This window comes from Mercenaria mercenaria, chromosome 13 (genome assembly GCF_021730395.1).
Source record: "Mercenaria mercenaria strain notata chromosome 13, MADL_Memer_1, whole genome shotgun sequence".
Taxonomy (NCBI): Eukaryota; Metazoa; Mollusca; class Bivalvia; order Venerida; family Veneridae; genus Mercenaria; species Mercenaria mercenaria.
Window position 1 is genome coordinate 3732686 of NC_069373.1, and position 23612 is coordinate 3756297.

General features: G+C 34.8%; 1 protein-coding gene and 1 long non-coding RNA gene across 2 annotated transcripts in view; both read right to left on the minus strand.

Moving 5' to 3' along the window:
* Positions 1-23612, minus strand: part of LOC128547640 (uncharacterized) — a 65540-nt gene that overhangs the window by 33891 nt on the left and 8037 nt on the right. The window lies entirely within an intron of this gene.
* Positions 5968-11489, minus strand: LOC123551872 (uncharacterized). Its single transcript, XR_008366648.1, has 2 exons — positions 10988-11489; positions 5968-10181 (listed from the first exon to the last, which is right to left on the minus strand). It is a non-coding gene; the product is annotated as an uncharacterized LOC123551872 (long non-coding RNA).

The following is a 23612-nucleotide window of genomic DNA, read 5'->3' on the forward strand; positions in this document are numbered from 1 at the left end:
ATGTTTGCATACACATGTTTTTACTTAAACAACAGCTTAAACTTTTTCCTATACTGTTTAACTGGGGCTGACTTCCGGAAAGACTTAAACAAGATGCTGTGCTGTTTACGGTGTAGGCGACAACGGCATTCTAGAAGTAACATATCAACGGAGCGACCAACCAGCCTAACATCTTTCCATTGCAGTGCATATACCCTTCAGTTAAAACTGAATGGTGAGGGAACCAGTGTGACATCAGTTAGAAACAGAGTGTCTTCATCATAGCATTGTGCTGATTGGACTTAACATCATTTTTTCAACAGTTCACTTATGTAACAGCAGTCAGCAACGATACTACTGTTCTGTACTCAGAAAGTAACGGACAACTTCCACACATCAATCAAAGATGGAGGATGAATGATTTCAGACACACTGTCTTCTGTCAAACTGGCCCTTGCACAGAAACTGAAATAGTGTCTTAAACAGTGAGCTCTAGCATAGTTTATCAGTAAGTTTATACCCCAACAACACTTTAAAGAAATATTAGTATATTTGTTTGATTTACATATTAAGAGTGATATCTACTGAATGAACTGGAGGTGAACACCAGATGTAATATTTCTATCAGTGACCCAGCCTTGAGTGATCACAGCCAGAAGTGATTAAGTAATACACTTTGCTGTTCATAGTCTAATAAATTTTTATCTATTTTCACAATGAAATGGTAGAAGAGTACAAAGAAGTAATCAGGAATATCAAATCATAGGAATACCACAGCAAATATATAACCAATTTATAGTGTTTTTTCTTAACCATATACGTTTCTGTTTTTCAAAATATTTGTACACAGATGCTCACTACAGAAAGCATTTATCAAATCCATTTTTAGGGCTGTGGATCGTCAGACAAGTGGTGATCCGATCCGATCCGATCCGAGTCGGGGCTGACGATTCACAGATCGAACCATGGATCACCAGCAACAACTTATTATGATACAAAAATGCAAGCCTGTTATATAAGTACCGTTTTCTTTATGGAATCTAGACTTTGCAGTTCTCATAATGCTCAGTTTAACAGTTTCGACTTATGTTTAACCTTTAGCCTGCTGGCGGCAACTGACTCTGCCTTTGCGACCAGTGTAGACCAAGATCAGCCTGCACATCCGTGCAGGCTGATCATGGTCTGCACTGTTCGCTATTCAGTCAGTAAATTTTCAGTGAACACCCCTTGGAATAATAAATGGTATTGCCCAAATTGAATGATGGACCAGTTCACTTTAGAAATTTAGCAGGCTAAGTGTTAATGTTTTGCTCATTAATTAAAGTCAGGTTTCTTGGGTGGACTTCTGTAATGTTCGGCCATTCTTGCAATTTTATGAACGATATGATGTCGGTCATTAATATCACAATATTTAGTAATAGTTTCACATTTTCTGATAAGAAATTTTTATCTGTTGGAAAGAAATTTCGTATTTTTCTTTTTATTGAATTTAATTACTTAAATGATAAATGTTTATTCACTGTTTTGACAAATTTCACATTAATTTTAGTTCGAATGTAAGACAGATGCTAATTCTACAAGACATTTGTTTACATCCGGTTTAGAATCGGACAACGCGTAATCGTCTTAGATGTGCAAGAAAATTCATTGAAGACGTTTAATGTAGCTTTAATTTTGTTTTATTGATAGAATTTTACATATTGCATGTATTAATGAAAAAGATCGCGATCCAACGATTTTACATATTGCATGTATTAATGAAAAAGATCGCGATCCAACGATCTTGACAATGACGAATATCCGTACTCGAACTTTTGGCCGAATTCGTGAATATCCGAGTACTCGGATACTCGTTACAGCCCTATCCATTTTCTGTGAGCACAAAATAATTTCGAACCATTTCTTATTTTAACAAGACATTTAATTTCGAGTTTTCTTTGATAAAGTTTTTGATAGGAAACTTGATAGTCACAATGGTAGAATTAATTTTTTTCCACATTTTTTTAATGATTTTAACCAAAGGGCAGGACGTAAAGTGGATGCACACTTACTTCAATCCAGCAAAATGGTTCCAAACTTAATTACTAAAAAGATTATCACATTTTCGCTTGTTTTTTCATCAAGTAAGTGGATTTCTATGGTATTTTGAACTTGATCTATATGTGCATGCATAAGTTCTAGTTATTAAAGGCATAAAATGTAATTTCCATGTTTTGGGGTTGAACAGCGTTGTTTCTTGCAGAATTTTTAACTCTTATGATCAAACAAGCCTGTTTTGAGGCCCTTCTTTAAAGAATTTTATAGAAGTTTCAGTCTGCGACATTAACGGTAGCCAATGGCTATGAAAAATCAGCTCTGGCGACAGAAAATCAGCAGACCGTAGCCTGTTGGGCTATGAAAAATTCTAAGGAATAAATTTACCAAAAAGATAATTATTGCAAACGTGGTCTCGCGAGGTCCTAATGTGTGTTGAATACACATCTATGTATACACTCATGCCAATAGCATAATTTAAGCTCCGCCTACTTCAAGTACTTGTGAGATTTTTGCGAGAATTGAGAAAGCGAATCAAATTATCCATTTCAACAGAGGCATTTGTAATCAGCAAATCAGTGCCACGGTTACGTCTTTGACACCTTCAACTGTCAATATGTGCCAGTCGTTTTCTAAAGAAATTGTCGATTAACCATGCGATTAATTGGAATTATAGAAACAATTATTTGGTATCCATGGTATAAGAACGACATGTAAAGTAACTTTGTAAAACAGACTTTGATGGACGAATTGATTTGAATATGTATTTCTAGGTTTGACACAGTTTACTTTCAGTTTTATTCGAATAAGAGACTGTTCACACAAGTGGTGACTCGGTATTAATAATAAATCCCTTTCTCATCCTGCATTCATATATTACACAATATGGCACCAAAAAATTGGCGGGTTAGATACAGCACCGTCTTGAACAGAAAACAACTTTTTTTTGGAATTTTGTAATGAACAAGAGCCATGTTAGACCTGGCCAATCCCCCCGCCGGGCATATTATAATTGAAGGCTAAAGTTCCTGGCAAGTTAGTGTCTGAAAGTATTAATTTTGGGGAAAGCTTTGAAGAACCGTTTAGTTGTGGTCCACATCAGGAAGTGTCTAGGGGTACGGATCCGTACCTCTAGAATTTGATTCTAGAGGTACGGATCCGTACCTCTAGACAAGCCTATTAGGGGTTTTCTAGGGGTACGTACCTCCTTTTTCTAGAGATTTAGGTTTATTTACATCTAAAATTTTGTTGAAAATGAAATAACAAATAAGACTTAACCAGTGTTCACTTAAAACATGGATCTAAATGGTTTACAGATACCAGCGTTCACCCGATTGTTTACCGTTTCTTTCAAAACCTAAATAACCGAGGAACTCCAAATGAATACACTGTTCCGTGCCAATTAGTTTATTGTAAAATAATATGTTGATAACAGATTAATGAGTGAATCTTACTCTTGAAATTGAATGAATTATAATTGAAATTCAGCAGAAAAAATACACATAATAATATTCACCTATTTATTTTGTTATTTAACAAGATATAATGATAATAGGCACGGACCTGATTGTTTAATAGTCAGTTAACCGATCGAGATAAGTAAAAGAAACTGTTTGTGAAAACGTCCCTTGTATCTCGTAACGGCTACCAAATGTGTGGAAAACATATATACCCTAAGGGTTAATTATCACCCTAAAAATAGTTTGTTTTTTCACAACATAATATAACATTATTTTGTTTAAGGATGTTGGATACATTTCAGGCCAATTTGTTCTACAATTAAGAATTTTTTCATACTTTGCATGTTTGAAGATCTTTAGTATCTATTTCATATAAAAGCAAAAAAACGGTAGGTCACCGAACTCCTTTTCATTATATCGGTCATTTTCTACACACACTGTCAAGACAAAAGTGAAATTTGAAAAACCTGGAAAAATTGGGGGTACATTTCAAAACACAAACTATCTTTATCAGTTGTAAAATAATTGTATTTCTAATAATTCAGTTTGAATATGCTATGAAGTCAGTATGAAATTTTAATGATTTTCACATAATACTGTTACTCATTTTCACATGGCAATATAATTACCCCACCCACTTTTTTCCAATGGGACCAGTACTTGTATCAGTCTAAAGATAGCATAACATTATTTCTACAATTAAGATTTTTGAAATACTTTTTGTATATATTGTGTCTCAAAACTGCTTCAAAATAAGGGTAAAAAAATTGGGGGTCACCGAACATATAAGAGAGATATTCTGTATTTTATCATGAAAGTACCAAAATTTTAGAATATTGGGGTTTGCTGGCAAATAAGCTATAACAACAAATATTTTCATGAAAAAAACCGCCTAAACAATATGAACATGTGTGCAAAACATAATTTTAAATAACAAAATAGTTCCAAACCATTTACATCGACATTTCATCATAAAAAAACAGATGTAATATTACCCCACCCACTTTTTTAAAGTTAAGTATGAATTATATAGCATTGTTAACACTCCAGCATGAATATTACTGTAACAATTTTCACCAAAGTAAAAAAACAACATGCATAGCTACATAATCTGGAATGTGTTGCATTATGGGGATGATCCGACCAGTATATCACGAGTAATGCGCCCCTGATATAGTAAAAAAAATAGCAATATTTACCCATTTTTTACAACTGTATCATTTTTATTTAAAGCAATCTTGAATAAACTTAGAAAATTGTCTAAAATAGACAATGTGTACGGCCATAGGGTCTTGCAAGACCTAGATTTCAGGCATTTTCAGACTAGCAAGTCTAGAGTTATCTGTCCCTGTTATATAAGGCCATACCAAATTGATTAATAGTTCTTCGGAAAATTTTCAAAAAAAATAGGAGCGGGCGAGCGAAATTTTATTTTTATTTTTTTTTTCTCAATTTTGATTTTTTCAGAGGCGGGTAGATTTTACATGGAGCGAGCGGGCTTTTTTTTATTTTTTTTCCCAGCTTGAACCCTTGAGGAGGCGGTTATGATTATATATAAAGTTAACATTTCTTTAGAAATAACACAGAAATCAAATATTTACAGTGTGGGTAACACAGTATATAGCTTTTCTATATGTTTTAAAGACTACATGAATGATTTTGCAAATAAATTCTTGCCAGAACTCACTGAATCACTTTTTTTTTATTTTGTAATTTTAATTACTAAGGAATGAGTGTCTTATTTTTAATTTTGATTTTTCTACAATAATCTGAAGACGCGCCTATTTAATGGCACAGGATGAGGAATATTTAAGACAAAACAGGCACATGATTGTGTGGAATAACATTTCTTCTGAAACACAGTTAGATGGCTTTGACACATGAACAAATTTGTGCCCCTAGTGGAACTCCAACCCATAGAGGTGACAGGGGAAGTAATAAACCACTTGACCAGTGAGACCTGACAGAATTGGGCATACAGATGCTTAGACATTGCTCGAATCCCTTTGGAATAATCTTTTAACAGATCATGATCAGGCTAGCTTAAGCTTTTGTGGTAGAGATTCATTTCAGGCAAAAATAATAACAGACGGACAAAGAACGATTCCAATATGACCTCCCTTAAAAGTGTTGTTTGTTGTGCTTTGACTGAACTAGAAATTTAGAGTTGGGGAAGTCTGTTTTTTTTTTCAGTTTCTTTCGTTCAGTCAATTTACAGCCAATTTTAAATACATCCTGGCATCATGTGTACAAACAGGCAAAACTGTGGTTACAAAAGGACAGATTTTGTTAGATATTATTTTCATATCAACACTACTTATTTGAAAAGCTAAACAATTTTTAAATTGACTAAATGCTTTTTGATAGAATATCTGACTGATGTACTATTTAAAGGAGTTACATTCAAAAAGATTTGGGTCGAGACAATGTGATAGGTCGGTCAGGATTTGTGAACAAATATTTTTTTAAGCTAGTAGTTGGCCTCAGCTTTGGGCTCTAGATCTAACATGCTGAATTAAACAACTGATAACAAATGGTTTGAAAACTTTATATCTGAACAATATTTCCAAATATTTTAACTGCATCCCCGTGCACGTCTTACAAGTCGGGCTTCGTTCTTTTCACTGTATTGAACAAAAGTAGAATGTGCCTATTTCATTACCTACCGGCACATCGAAGGCCATGTGTGGCACTAGCACAGACACTCCAGATTTAAAACAGATGATGAACAACACCATAATTCCTGACTTTTTTGAGTTTGGATCATCAGCTACATGTATTACGGACGCATGAAATCCGATCAATATCACTTTGACGCATTAAAACAGCGATAAAACCTGTTTTGCCGTTATTATTCCGGACCGCATAATCGAAAAAAAATTTTTTTTTTCGGAGATTTTTATGTACGTGCGGGCGGGTAATTTTTATTTTTTTTTCTCGGGAATGGAATTATTGATGCGGTAGTTCCGACGAACGACATATCAATTTGGTATGGCCTAAAATGTTGCAATATTTGACAATTTTAACGCTCTAGTTGAACATTTTCATAACAATTTTGATCAGATTTAATGGCAATGTATACGAGCACAAGCTCTTGGAATAACTCGATTTTGGGTATGATCAGACCAGCTTGTCCGGAATTATGTGCTCCTGATATATCACAAAAGCTGTCTGTTAACAGCACACTTGAAGGGGTTTAGGAGATACAGAGCAGACACAAAATTGAAGGCTTTGAGTTGTGACCTTGACCTTGAACCGACATGGGAGACTCATGGGTTCTGCACATTGTCTTGATGAGGTGATTATTTGAACCAAGTTTCATGAAAATCCTTCAACATGTTCAAGGGGTTTAGGAGATACAGAGCGGACACAAAATGTTACAGAAGGACGGAAGATGGAAGGACGGAAGTAGGGAAGGATGGACAGAGACCATTCCTATAACCCCCACCACTTGTGGCGGGGGAGTTATAAACACCACGACAATAACCATGGAGGAAATGACCTTCAATTCAGCACCTATAAAATTTCATGTTGTGATAATTGCCTGCAAAAACAAGTCCCAGTACTGTACCGTATTTTCATTTTCTAACAGATGGTTAACCACCTTAAATATTTCTAACAGGTAGTGAACCACCCCAAGTAATCTAAAATATTTCTAATTGTCACTCAAAAATGTTCTGGTATGTAGGACTCAATGAAAATTATCTTATATCATATATGATAATAAATCACCTTAATGTCCAGAAGTTGTGTTGAGCTACCTTAAATAATTCTTCCTATAGTAAGTTACTGAATTAAACCAACAAGAGCTGTCAGTGGACAGCGCGCTCAACTATTCTCAGTGCTTGATAAGCAATGAGTAAAACTTTAACATTACTATAAGCATATTCTAAGTCGAAAAGGGGCCATAATTCAGTCAAAATGCTTGATAGAGTTGCCTCCTCCTTTATACAGACTGGGGTCATGATGGTAAACAAGTATGCAAAATATGAAAGCAATATCTCAATGGACTTTGAAAATATTTGGGGTGGTACGCAAACTTTAACATTTATTCTAAGTCGAAAAGGGGCCATAATTCAGTCAAAATGCTCGATAGAGTTGCCTCCTCCTTTTTACAGACTGGGGTCATGATGGTAAACAAGTATGCAAAATATGAAAGCAATATCTCAATGGACTTTGAAAATATTTGGGGTGGTACGCAAACTTTAACATTTATTCTAAGTCAAAAAGGGGCCATAAATCAGTCAAAATGCTTGATAGAGTTGCCTCCTCCTTTTCACAGACTGGGGTCATGATGGTAAACAAGTATGCAAAATATGAAAGCAATACCTCAATGGACTTTGAAAATATTTGGGGTGGTACGCAAACTTTAACATTTATTCTAAGTCGAAAAGGGGCCATAATTCAGTCAAAATGCTTGACAGAGTTGCCTCCTCTTTTTTACAGACTGGGGTCATGATGGTAAACAAGTATGCAAAATATGAAAGCAATATCTTAATGCACTTTGAAAATATTTGGGGTGGTACGCAAACTAACATTTATTCTAAGTCGAAAAGGGGCCATAATTCAGTGAAAATGCTTGATAGAGTTGCCTCCTCCTTTTTACAGACTTGGGTCATGATGGTAAACAAGTAAGCAAAATATGAAAGCGATATCTCAATGGACTTTGAAAATATTTGGGGTGGTACGCAAACTTTAACATTTATTCTAAGTCGAAAAGGGGCCATAATTCAGTCAAAATGCTTGATAGAGTTGCCTCCTCCTTTTTACAGACTGGGATCATGATGGTAAACAAGTATGCAAAATATGAAAGCAATACCTCAATGGACTTTGAAAATATTTGCGGTGGTACGCAAACCTTAACATTTATTCTAAGTCGAAAAGGGGCCATAATTCAGTCAAAATGCTTGACAGAGTTGCCTCCTCTTTTTTACAGACTGGGGTCATGATGGTAAACAAGTATGTAAAATATGAAAGCAATATCTTAATGCACTTTGAAAATATTTGGGGTGGTATGCAAACTTTAACATTTGTGTGACGCTCGCGCTCACGCCGGGGCGAGTAGGATAGCTCCCCTATTCTTCGAATAGTCGAGCTAAAAACCTATCAAAGTATCTTTCAAGTTCAGAACTGACTAGTACTGAAATAAATAAATTTCTTTTTAATTCACTGCACAAGATATTATATTTGAAAATTTCTATTAATTGACTATTTGAGAAAAGTACCTTGGACCTTTCATCAACGAAATTTACCAAAATTCTCTAATATAAAGCAAAGAAAACCTGTAATTTGTTCAGGATAATATTAAACAGTAATGTTCAAATCAAATAAAAGTACATGAATTTGTATACTGGGTATAAATAACTCAAACAGATTTTCTGAAAATCTATTAATAGAACAGTTTTACTTTATAGCATTATACATAGTTAACCATTGGACCAATGAAAAATCAATACTACCTTGTAATGAGGATGTGGAAAATTGCTGGAATCCCAAAATGTGTACAGTAACTAATAAATGGGGATCCAGAAACTGAATCAAAAAAAATAGGACAAGTCTAAAAATAAATTCCACTGACTAAGATTAGTAACAAAGTACTGGCTTGTTGAATATACCTTTTAATTGTTTTTAAAAGAAATTTTTATTTTGATGGCAATTTCAATAGATTTAAGAGACAAAATTTAGTTTGAAAAGAGATAGATAGAAGATACATCCAAAGAACTACAAAATACATTATAGCTATTTGATACAACATGCAGATTCCTTCACCAATTATAGTTTAATTCTGTTAAAATCCCTTTTACCAAGTTAATGTGACTTGTGAATTTTCTTTCTATCTTTTACAATAGTACATCATCTTGGCTGATAGTGATTCTTTTTTTTTTTAATTTGTACTTTATTGAAATCACTCAAAAATCCTAACTGATTACTGAAATACTAAACAGTTGTAAAGTTTCAACATCCAATTTTGAAAAATTTTGATTGATTTAAATACACATTAATTTTACATTCACTCTAAACCTGTATGATATAATGAACACAATTCTCTCAGATCACTAGCTGTTTACTGGAGGAATCACCGTGTAAAAGTCAAATCAAAATAAGTGTAGACCAGTCTGTAAATACTGTCTCTTCTGTCAATGGTAAACCTGCTTCCAAACTTTTCCATACACTAAAAGTTTTCATTTTACTAGTATAATCTTTCTATGTATGTTGTTTCGTCAGAATCACTGGATTTTTTCTGCATCCTAAACTCAGTGTTGTCGACCTCTGTAATTGACTTTGTACTTCTGTTCTGTCACCCACTAACATTATTCATAAAATTTCTTCACTTGACAAATTAATCACCAAATATGTATAAACATCAACATATGTGTGAAGTCTGGAGTACATCTGACATTGTACTTATAATATAAAATTCTGGTTCACGTATTTTTTAAGAGTATCCTGCACAAAGCACAGCAAAAATTTCTCTCAGAATTGATAAATTAATGTTACTTGTCAATCTGACTGCACATCATTTAACGACCACACATTTACGGCTGACACATCATGAACTCTCACTGGGGCTGCATTACTGTACTCGCCCTTACTTCGAACTTTACCAGTTATAAGAAGGAGAAATGTGGTCTGTTCTGCCTTTTATTGTTTCCTTAGTATCTGTTCTACCAAGACATTTCTCAAACTGTACTCTACTCATATCTGGTTCTGAAAATAGACATAATCATATCTGGTTCTGAAAATTGACAATCAATACAATTCACATTGTTACAGAATACTAACTTGATTACTTATAATTAAATATTTTAAAATTATGTATACTAGGTCTTTATTAATTCATTCATAAATCATCATGATAAAACATATTTAAGCACGATGGTCCATTACTCCAGAAAAGATAAAAGAACCTAAAGGCCTCAACAGATATTAAGTTCTAGTTGTACAACACTAATTTAATTATCTCAAAGATGTACTATTTTAAAATAGGTACTGAAAAGAATGTCTGAATGTAACCATTCTTAATAAAAAATAATATCCAATGAATTTGATTATGCATGACACAAATGAGCCATGCCATGAGAAAACCAACATTGTGGCTTTGCAACCAGCATGGATCAAGACCAGCCTGTGCATCCACGCAGTCTGATCAGGATCAATGATGTTTGCTTTCAAAGTCTATTGCAATTAGAGAAACCATTTCATAGCGAACAGCATGGACAAGACTGCGTAGATGCTGGTCGGAAAGGCAATATGTTGGTTTTCTCATGACGCGGCTCAAATCTTACAAAATAGAACACGTCCTAATCTGTAGGTCAAGAAAGATTTACAAAATCAAGGAATAGCAAAGTACACACGATAACATTTGGCTGTACATCTTAAATTTAATTGGTGTTGTACAACAAAAACCTACCGTCTGTTGAGGGCTTTAGAATGAACTAAAATAATTAATCAACAATTACAGTACAGTATGATCTACTATCAAATGACAATACAATATATTTTACATGACTCACCAGACTTTTGGAATCTGTAAACCATAAATGAACAGGAACAATGCCACACCACTCATGATAACTTCCGCATTCATACTGGTGCTGTGCTATTTTGTGTTGATGTCTATTGTATTTCCATGTTGTTTTTTTTCCAATATTTATTTTGGAAATTTTATGGAAAATGTAGACAAGCTTTAATTTAATGTCGCCCAGTGGCTGCTTTTAAATTTCTGACTTTTGTAAGCTGCCTTGTCAAGTGGTCCAATTCAATAAGTCCTTCCTTCCTGCCATTCTGGAAACTGGATAAAGTCCTCATGGATCACTAGTGTAGGAATTCCGAATGCCAGACAAAATGTCCTTTTTTACGAACCATATTTAGATCTATAGAAATACTTCACAGTCTGTTCCGGTACTCTCGACAGCTAACAGTTACTGCCTAAAACTGATGGCAAACGTAAAACAAATGACAGACGTTGTGAGACGAAGAATTCGTCAACTTTTAGCCAAAAAACTGCATCAAGACGACACTTCCGCATTGCGCCAAAACGGAAGGGGCGAAAGTCTATACGAATCTCAGGATATTTTGTCTATACAGATTTGAAAGTCGTAAAATCTGTATGATGTCGTGAAAGTAATTATACTGCATGGAATCATTATATTTTTTTCATTTTCATGATAGATACATGTTGAAATTTGGTATTTAGAATTTAATTGTTTTACCAAACAAAAAATTGATTCGTGCAAAAGGTTCCAGACCACCATTTTTTTTCCTGATATTTTGTCTATACAGATTTAAGTTGCCTCTTTAAACAGAACAAAATGTATACAGTATGTATGATATTGTATCACAACCTGTCCATTAATATGTCTTTATATATTTGTAAGGTCTTGCAAATTTATATTTCATCCTTATGATGTGTCTATACAGATTCACTAGAATTATCTGGGTATGTCTATACAAATTTCGACTATATCTCACTGGGTCTGACATGTCTATACAAATTTCATTAGGTTTCACCCTGTATGATTTGTCTATATCAATTTGAATATATTTCACCCCGGTATGATGTATTTATACAAAATGTGCTATACTGTGTGATGTGTCTGTGGAGATTTCGACCAGACTTCACCTCGGTATAATGTGTCTATACAGATTTTGACCAGACTTCACCCCAGCATGATGTGTAGACTCAACCCTGTATAATATGTCTATATAAATTTAACTATACTTCACCCTGTATGATATGTCTATACAGATTTGGCTATACTTCCATCTATACAAATTTGCATGATCTTCATCCTGTATGATGTGTTTATACAGATTTTGTCAAGACTTCATCCTTGTATGGTGTGTCTATACAGATTTGACCATACTTCAACCCTGTATGATGTGTCTATACAGATTTGACGATAATTCCATCCATACAAATTTGCCTAATCTTCACTCTGTATGATGTGTCTATACAGATTTTGACCAGACTTCACACAGGTATGATATTTTTATACAGATTTGACCATACTTCAACCCTGTATGATGTGTCTATACAGATTTTACTTACTTCCATCCGTAGAAATGTGCCTAATCTTCACTCTGTATGATATGTCTATACAGATTTTGACCAGACTTCACCCAGGTATGATGTTTGTATACAGATTCGACCATACTTCAACCCTGTATGATGTGTCTATACACATTTTACTATACTTCAACCCGGAATGATGTCTCTATATAAATTTAACTGTACTTTAGCCTGGTATGCTGTATCTATAACAATTTGCCTAGACTTCACCCTGTATGATGTGTCTATATACAGATTTTGACCAGACTTCTCCCTGGTATGATGTGTCAGATTTCACATCAATGGATATTATAATGTGTCTATACAGATTAGACTATTCTTCCATCTGTACAAATTTGCCTAATCATGACATTGTAGAATTTGTCTATACAGATTTGATCACACTTCATCCTGTCTATACAGATTTGACCATACATCATCCTGTCTATACAGATTTGACCATACTTTATTCAGTCTATACATATTTGACCATACTACATCCTGTGTGTTGTGTCTATACAGATTTGTCCATACTTCATTCTGTGTGTTGTTTCTATACAGAGCTGACCATATTTCATCCTGTCTATACAGATTTGACCATAATTCATCCTGTCTATACAGATTTGACCATACTTCATTCTGTGTGTTGTGTCTATACAGATTTGACCATACTTCATCCTGTCTATACAGATTTGACCATACTACATCCTGTGTGTTGTGTCTATACAGATTTGAACATATTTCATTCTGTTTATTGTGTCTATACAGATTTGAACATATTTCATTCTGTCTATACAGATTTGAGTACACTTCATCCTGTCTATACAGATTTGAACATATCTCATCCTGTCTATACAGATTTGACCATACTTCATGTGTCTATACAGATTTAACCATATTTCATTCTGTTTGTTGTGTCTATACAGATTTGACCATATTTCTTTCTGTCTATACAGATTTGACCATACTTCATCCTGTGTGTTATGTCTATACAGATTTGAACATATCTCATCCAATCTTTACAGATTTGACCATACTTCATCCTGTCTATACAGATTTGACCATACTTCATGTGTCTATACAGATTTAACCAAATTTCATTCTGTTTGTTGTGCCTATACAGATTTGACCATATTTCTTTCTGTCTATACAGATTTGACCATACTACATCCTGTGTGTTGTCTATACAGATTTGAACCTATTTCATTATGTTTGTTGTGTCTATACAGATTTGAACATATTTCATTCTGTCTATACAGATTTGACCACACTTCATCCTGTCTATACAGATTTGAACATATCTCATCCTGTCTACACAGATTTGACCATACTTCATGTGTCTATACAGATTTGAACCTATTTCATTATGTTTGTTGTGTCTATACAGATTTGACCATATTTCATTCTGTCTATACAGATTTGACCATACTTCATCCTGTGTGTTATGTCTATACAGATTTGACCATACTTTATTCAGTCTATACAGAGTTGTCCATACTTCATTCTGTTGTGTTGTGTCTATACAGATTTGACCAAACTTCATCCTGTCTATACAGATTTGACTCTACTTCACTCTGTATGATGTGTCTTTACAGATTTGACCATACTCAACCCTTTATGATGTGTCTATACAGATTTGACTCTACTTTAACCTGGTATGGTGTGTCTATACAGATTTGACTCTACTTCACCCTGTATGATGTGTCTATACAGATTTTGCCCAGACTTCACCCTGGTATGTTGTTTTTATACAGATCTGACCATACTCAACCCTGCATGATGTGTCTATACAGATTTGACTCTACTTCACTCTGTATGATGTTTCTATACAGATTTTGACCAGACTTCACCCTGGTATGACAGGGCTTTTTTTCCCTATAAATCTACCTCCGGTAAAAGGAGGTAATGCCAATGCCAAAAAGTATGGTTTTTTCCCAAAGTTGAATTTAAAATTCCCAAATGATTATACCTTTTAGGGTTTTTGCTGTTTTAAGATAGTTTTGCTAGTCTGTATGTATATTTAGGTAAATTATAATACTGTTGAACAATTACTGAAATGCAATTCTTTAATATTTCACATAAAAACACATTTATGTAGATTTTGGAAATTTGCAAATTGTCCCAATTACGATAATTTCCGAGAGCATTTTCCCAATTCCACCGGTGTCGGTGGCATTCCCAAATTGATGAAAAAAAGGCCTGTATGATGTTTTTATACAGATTTGACTATACTTCAACCCAGTATGATGTGTCTATACAGATTTGACTCTACTTCACTCTGTATGATGTGTCTATACAGATTTGACCATACTTCAACACTGTATGATGTGTCTATACAGATTTGACTCTGCTTCAACTCGGTATGATGTGTCTATACAGATTTGACTCTACTTCACTCTGTATGATGTGTCTATACAGATTTGACCACACTCAACCCTTTATGATGTGTCTATACAGATTTGACTCTACTTTAACCTAGTATGATTTGTCTATACAGATTTGACTCTACTTCACCCTGTATGATGTGTCTATACAATTTTGAGTCTACTTTAACCCGGTAGGATGTGTCTATACAGATTTGACTCTACTTCACCCTATATGATGTTTTTATACAGATTTGACTCTACTTCCCTCTGTATGATATGTCTACACAGATTTGACAATTCTTCAACCCTGTATGATTTGTCTATACAGATTTGACTCTACTTCACTCTGTATGATGTGTCTATACAGATTTGACCATACTTCAACACTGTATGATGTGTCTATACAGATTTGACTCTGCTTCAACTCGGTATGATGTGTCTATACAGATTTGACTCTACTTCACTCTGTATGATGTGTCTATACAGATTTGACCACACTCAACCCTTTATGATGTGTCTATACAGATTTGACTCTACTTTAACCTAGTATGATTTGTCTATACAGATTTGACTCTACTTCACCCTGTATGGTGTGTCTATACAATTTTGAGTCTACTTTAACCCGGTAGGATGTGTCTATACAGATTTGACTCTACTTCACCCTATATGATGTTTTTATACAGATTTGACTCTACTTCCCTCTGTATGATGTGTCTACACAGATTTGACAATTCTTCAACCCTGTATGATTTGTCTATACAGATTTGACTCTACTTTAACCCGCTATGATGTTTCTATATAGATTTGACTCTACTTCAACCCTGTATGATGTGTCTATACAGATTTGAGTCTACTTCACTCTGTATGATTTGTCAATACAGATTTGACCATTCTTCAACCCGTATGATCTATCTATATCTATAGAGATTTCGACCAGACTTCACCCTGGTATAATGTGTCAATACAGATTTCACTGTTCTTCAGTCAGAATGATGTGCCTATACAAAATTTACTATAAACTCCACCACTCCGAATAGTGGAGCTAAAAATTTACTATACTCCATCTTGTACAATGTGTCTATACAGATTTGACTATACGTCTATACCAATTCCTAGACTTCAACCGGTATGATGTGTCTATACAGATTTTGACCAGACTTCACCCCGGTATGAAGTGTCTATACAAAATTAACTATACTCCACCTTGTACAATGTGTCTATACAGATTTTACAAGACTTCTCTAAGAATATGTCTATACAAATTTGATTTTACTTTACATTATATTATGTGTCTATATAAATTTGAATATATTTCAACCTATATGATGTATCTATACAGACTTCACTTTACATGATGTGTCTATACCAATTTGCCCAGACTTCACCCTATATGATGCACATGTGTCTATACAGATTTGACTGTACTTTTTACTTGGTATGATGTGTCTAGATACAGATTTCACTGTATGTTTGTTTTTCTTTTAAATTTCAATGTTAGGCTGACAGAATTATAGGTCATATATCAATTGAAGATGTTTATGTTCAAATAAAGTTCTGTCAATGTGCATAGGGCTTCTTGCTAGGACTTGAACCTAGAATTCTTACAAGAGTAAGTGTGTTTCTTTACACTACAAGAAGTGACCCCTTAGCAACAGAGACATGTAGTAATTTAAATATTCAATATTACATGTATGAAATCCTTCAGAAATAGACACAATTACTATAAATTACTAAAAAAAGCAGCTAACGCCTGATGGCCTCTTGGCTGGATTTTCCGAATTAGATGGTAATGAGTTAAAGTTCTGAAGTTTCAAGGTCCTACGTGTACAGTTATATATACTTGTATAGATACTGGGCGGAAAAAATTCTCAATGTTTAGATCACAGCGGCCTTTGACCAAGTGACCCAGAAATCTATAGAGGACAGGTACACAACAAGAACAACATACATATGAAGTTTCAAGGTCCTACTTGAAATGCTTGTCCAATTTTGAGTGGAAACCATTTTCGATATTCAAGGTTTCTTGAAGCTTGAATATGGTAAGTAGTTGTTGAGACAAGAGCTGACACAGGAGACAGCATGCTTGACTATTTCGATGCTGGATATTGTAACTAGGCACATCTGAGGAAGCTGGAGCTGTCATGGGAGTGTTTAATGACTCAAATGGTGGATGAAGATATTGCACAAACAAGAGCACCGCCTTGCGGGTGCTGACGCTCATCTGATTTTTTTTGTATAATAGAAATATTGTCCTACCCATGATTTTCTAAGTTTAAAAAGGGCAATAATTATTGCAAAAAGCAGGATGGAGTTATGTTGCTTGCTGTACAGGGTCAGCTTATGATGGTGAACAAGTGTTGCAAGTTTCAAAGCAATAGCTTTGATAGTTTAAGAGAAAAAGTTGACCTAAACATAAAACTTAACCAAGAAATCTGATATTTTCTAAGTCCAAAAGGGGCCATAAATCTTGCAAAAAGCAGAATGGAGTTATGTTTCTTGCTGTACAGGGTCAGCTTATGATGGTGAACAAGTGTTGCAAGTTTTAAAACAATAGCTTTGATAGTTTAGGATAAAAGCTGACCTAAACATAAAACTTAACCAAGAAAACTGATTTTCTAAGTCCAAAAGGGGCAATAATTCTTGCAAAAAGCAAGATGGAGTTATGTTTCTTGATGTACAGGGTCAGCTTATGATTGTGAACAAGTGTTGCAAGTTTTAAAGCAATAGCTTTGATAGTTTAGGATAAAAGCTGACCTAAACATAAAACTTAACCAAGAAAACTGATTTTCTAAGTTCAAAAGGGGCAATAATTCTTGCAAAAAGCAAGATGGAGTTATGTTTCTTGATGTACAGGGTCTGCTTATGATGGTGAACAAGTATTCCAAGTTTCAAAGCAATAGCTTTGATAGTTTAGGTGAAAAGTTGACCTAAACATAAAACTTAACCAAGAAATCTGATATTTTCTAAGTCCAAAAGGGGCCATAAATCTTGCAAAAAGCAAGATGGAGTTATGTTTCTTGCTATACAGGGTCAGCTTATGATGGTGAACAAGTATTCCAAGTTTCAAAGCAATAGCTTTGATAGTTTAGGAGAAAAGCTGACCTAAACATAAAACTTAACCAGGCAACGCCGACGCAGACGCCGACGCCGACAACCGCTCAAGTGATGACAATAACTCATCATTTTTTTTCAAAAAATCAGATGAGCTAAAAATGTGTCAAAAATATTTAGTAATAAAGAGATAAAGTGTTTACAACAAAATGCTAAATAAGTATAATTCTAATCAAAAAGGGGGCATAATTCAGAAATATTGGTGCAAGAGTTATGCAACTTGTGTCATATGATGTGGGCGATGATGTGGAACAACTACATTTTGTACTTAATGTATGAATCAAATCCATTTAGTAATAACTAAGATATAGTGCATCAAAATTAACTTTAAATTCTAAGCAAAAGGGGCATAATCCATGAAAAATTGGTGCAAGAGATATGCACCTTGTGTCATATGATGTGGGTGATAATGTGGAACAATCATTATAATTTTGAATTAAATTCATTTAGTTATAACTGAGATAGAGTGAAAGTGCACCAAACCTTTAACTTAAAATTTCAAGTAAAAAGGGGCATAAATCATGAAAAATTTGTGCCAGTTACAGACCTTGAGACATATGATTTGGGTAATGATGTTGAACAATTATTTTAAATTTGAATAAAATCCATACAGTTATAACTGAGACAGAGGGAAAGTGCACTAAAACTTTAATCTGAAATTCTAAGTAAAAAGGGGGATAATTCATAAAATATTGATGTGAGAGTTATGGCCCTTGTGCCAGATTATGTGGGTGATGATGCGGAATAACTATATTAAGTTTAAAGCAAATCCATCCAGTGATTACAGAGATAAGGAGAAAAAAGAAAGTGTAAGAAAGAGAATGAACAAAAAAGTTTAAAACTAGTCCATGGGACACTGATGCCCCACCGACATGACAAAGGACACAGATCAACTTTGGGAAAACAATAGGCGTGACCAAACATAACTTTTTCCTAGGTTAGGGGCTGTAACTCCTACAATTCACCTAAAACTTGGACCTAAATGGTTAACAGAATAACAACAGTCATACAATTTGTTTCATTTTCTTTCGGAACGTAAATAACCGAGGAACACCAAATACATCACAAGGATTCGAACTAGCAGAAAAAAGATATAAAGATTAAATACAGATACCAACATTGATAAATTAGAAAAAGTTAAAAAAAGATCAGTTAGATGGGTTAAAAATAATTATTCTACCTATGACAGTGTCACCAGCATGCGGAATGAGTTGGGTTGGCAGAGTTTACAGGACAGACGTGACCTAGCCCGACTGACCATGTTTTATAAGATCATGTATGGTAACCAGGTTTAGTTGCGGTACCAGTTCCATCTTACTTAGAAAGGCCTGTGAGATTGTCGCGGCATATGCATGAACTCTCCTTCCGTCAAGTCCATACTAAAGCAAATTATTTCAAATACTACTTCTTCCCTTGTACTGTTGTGTTGTGGAACCACCTGCCTTCTCAAACTGTACTCCAACCTGACCTTGAGGGGTTCAAATGATGTCTTGACCCCTCGGTCCTCTCTTACCGCCCCTGAACTCACAAAGCGGATGTTTTTAACCCCTTTTAAATTGTGAATATTTCATCTTACCTAACACTTTCACACTTCTATCTTCTTTCTCACTATCTTCATTTTTGAAGCCTTCCTTTCACTGCATTTAAACCAACTTTTATCTGGTTGTGACGCGCAACCCGGCTATTATACCCGTGAGGGGAGTCCAGCCGTATACAAAGAAATATAGAATACAATAATGTTAAATTTGTTGGAAAAAAAACTATTTATGAATTGATAATTAAGCCTTGGTGTATTTACATGTATGTTGTTAACAAATTTTGTAGCCGTTACGAGATACAACAGATTTTTCACAAACAGTTTCTTTTGCTTAATTAATTTTTAAACAATCAGTTCCGTGCAGATTATCATAATATCTTGATAAATAACAAGATAAAGTGCATGTTATTATACCTAATTTATTTATTTATTATTATTATTTTTAATTTTTTTTCGCTAAATTTCAAACTGAATTCATTTACGCAATAGATTCATTCATTAATCTAGCTGTAATCAAATAAGTATAAATACACAGAATGGCAACTGGCTGTAATCTCGCGTGAGCTCGTGTCAGAGCGTGATTCGGCGTTATCTTACTAAAAACAAACATCGGCGAGCATGGAGTTACAATTTTGTACCTTTAAAACTACTTTTAAAATACATGTTAGCTTCTAAAACAAAATTAGTTTAATTTGAAATGGTCTTAAGACACGAAGTACACGTTTTCTTTTGCCATCGAAAGAAGCGTGGTCATACGGTGATAATTAATTTACCGATGAATAATTGCTTTCGCATACAAAATGGCGCGTGGAGAAAGCGACACTTTCGGTAAACGAGATCTCGTTTTTTTGTCACGGGAGGTTGGCGAGATTTGCTCTATATGCCTTTCAAGTTGCCAATCTATTTATTTTTATAGCTCTTTGCTGTAATCAACAGTTTATTTGACAACAAACTAATCGGCACGGAACAGTGTATTCATCTAGAGTTCCTCGGTTATTTAGGTTTTGAAAGAGAAGGTAAACAATTGGGTGAACGCTGGCATCTGTAAACCAATTAGTTATTACATCCAAGTTTTAAGTGAATACCGGTTAAGCATATTAAGTCTTACTTGATATTTAATTTTCAATGAAATTTGATATTTAAATAATCCTAAATGACAAAATCTCTATAAATAGGAGGTCCGTACCCCTAGAAAACCCCTGTCTAGAGGTACTCATCCATACCCCAAGGGCCAAGGCACTTCCAAAAAATAATGGTATCCCTGGGTGTCCCTGTGTGTTTACGTAGAAAAGTATTTTGTTAATAGCACCTACCACAGTACTGTTAGGCCCAGTACTGTTTGTTCAGCTAGGAAGCAAGCTATCCAGTAAAAGGCCTAAAATCACATTTTATTATTTTATAATGTATATCCGAATTTCCTATTGTTGACGAAATATCCGAATAAATGCTCGGTTTGATCCATAGGCATTTTTGCTTAACAGATCAAATAATTAAATAACCGTTACCTCGTTTCATCATATTTCTCATTTCTGTCTACATAAATCGAATTCTTTTCCTTAAAATCAATATATTTTAAGAGTTCCATAACCACAAACAGTTGCTGTCGTTGGACACTGTGATCCGCCATTGTTTTTGCTGACAATCGTTCTGCTTGACGGTTTACGGCAGATCAAATTTGTATAGACAGTGGGAGCGAAATCTGTATAGACTTTCGCTTTAACGCGCCAAAACAAACGACTGCTTTACGAAACCGGTGAATGTCGTTAAAAATCCCGCGATAAACTTAGATTTAAAGCCTCAACGAATAGTTTCCTTCTACCTTTTCCATTAAGACGCCGGTTATTGAAGATTCTCTTGGATAGCAAGCAAAAAATAAGTAAAATTCAACACACTTAAATTTTTCGACTTTACGTAAAACGAGACCATTCGCGCATGCGCACAAAATGTATCGAACTACCTTAATCTTTAATCCTTTTTCTGCAAATTCGAATCCTCGTGATTTATTTGGTGTTCCTCGGTTATTTACGCTTCGAAAGAAAATGTAACCAATCGGGTGAACGTTGGTATCTGTAAACCATTTAGATCCAAGTTTAAGGTGAATACTGAGGAAGTCTTATTTGTTATTTCATTTTCAACAAAATTTGAAATGTAAATAACCCTTAATCTCTAGAAAAACGGAGGTCCGTACCCCTAGAAAACCCCTAACAGGCTTGTCTAGAGGTACGGATCGGTACCTCTAGAATCAGATTCTAGAGGTACGGATCCATACCCCTAGACACTTCCTTTAAAGATGTGGAAGAAAGAATAAGGTCAGTGGTGAGGTGGTTTACTGCTAACTTTGATTAATTTTCATGAACAATATAGCTATGATGTTATTCTATATGGCTACTGTAAAAAGAAGGAATGAAAAGCTAACAGGGAACAAGAGTGCCAGAATGTCACAATATACGCCCGTCACAGCAAATTTCTTTACTCTAGCAGCTGTATTTGCAAATGGAATTTTAATTTTGTGGTTGTTTAGTAATCATTGTAAGTCTTTTGTTTTTCTAAGTCCACAAAAAAACTCCTTACCAGGTAGAGATATCTTAAAATACACCTAAAATTGGAAAGTAACATCCATGCTGTACCACAGAAAAGTGGTCTTGTTTTTTCCCTATGGTCAATTATAAAAATGTTACAATATAAGTTATTTATAGTAACAACTAAGGGAAGTTAATCTTAAAAAAAAATAAAAAAAATGTAAGTCCACACAAAACCTTTACCAGGTAGAGATTGGTCAAAATACACCTCAAAATTGGATGTAGCATGCATGTTGTACTACAGAAAAGTGGTCTCGATTTTTCCCTACGACTAGTAATGAAAAAGTTACAATAAAAGCTATTTAAAGTAACAACAAAGGGAAGTAATTCTAAAGAACGGAACTGCGCATGACACTTCGTCTCTTGATGGTGTATAATTGTGCCAAGTTACATCAAAATCCCTCCATGCATGAAGAAGAAATGCTTCGGACAAAGTCATTCTTGTATCTGACCTTTGGCCTCTAAGTGTGACCTTGACCTTAGACCTAGGGACATGGATCTTGCGCATGACACTCTGTCTTGTGGTGGTGAACATTTGTGCCAAGTATTATCAAATTCCCTCCATGCATGAAGAAGAAATGCTCAGGACAAGGTTTTCATTCTTGTATCCTTTGACCTCTAAGTGTGACCTTGACCTTAGACCTAGGGACCTGGTTCTTATGCATGACACTCCGTCTTGTGGTGGTGAACATTTGTGCCAAGACATATCAAAATCCCTCCATGCACGAAAAAGATATGCTCCGGACAAATTTTTTTAAGAAAATAGGGGAATAACTCAAAAAATAGGCAAGGTAGAGTTATTGTTCTTGCACACTGCACTTCCTCCCAATGTGTTCTATCAGTGTATGAAGTTTGAAGAAAATCCCTCCAGTACTTTTGGAGTTATGCTCCGGACAAAATTTTTTAAGAAAATAAGATAAAGAGGAATAACTCAAAAAAAAGGCAAGGTAGAGTTATTGTTCTTGCACATTGCACTTCCTCCCAATGTGTTCTATCAGTGTATGAAGTTTGAAGAAAATCCCTCCAGTACTTTTGGAGTTATGCTCCGGACAAAGATCGTTGCGGACGGACGGACGGACGGAGAGAATTTCTAATATCCCCTTCGCCTTTGGCGGGGGGATAAAAAAAATAATCACTGTATGGGAAATGATGTAACTAAGAAAATGAATGGTCATCGGATCACTTCACAGCACTGAGGTAGAAATATAACAAGGCAGTCTGAAAGACAGCTAAATCCCCCGCCACTGTTATGGATAGTGAAAGGGTAAACCTTTGACCTTTAGCTATGACCTTGACCTTGAACTGATATGGCTGACTCAAATTCTGCACAACGTCTTGATGAGGTGATCATTTGACCCAAGTTTCATGAAAATCCTTCAAGGGGTTTAGGAGATACAGAGCTCAAACCTTTGACCTTGAGTTGTGACCTTGACCTTGAGTTGACATGGCTGACTCATGAGATCTTGATGAGGTGATCATTTGACCCGAGTTTGA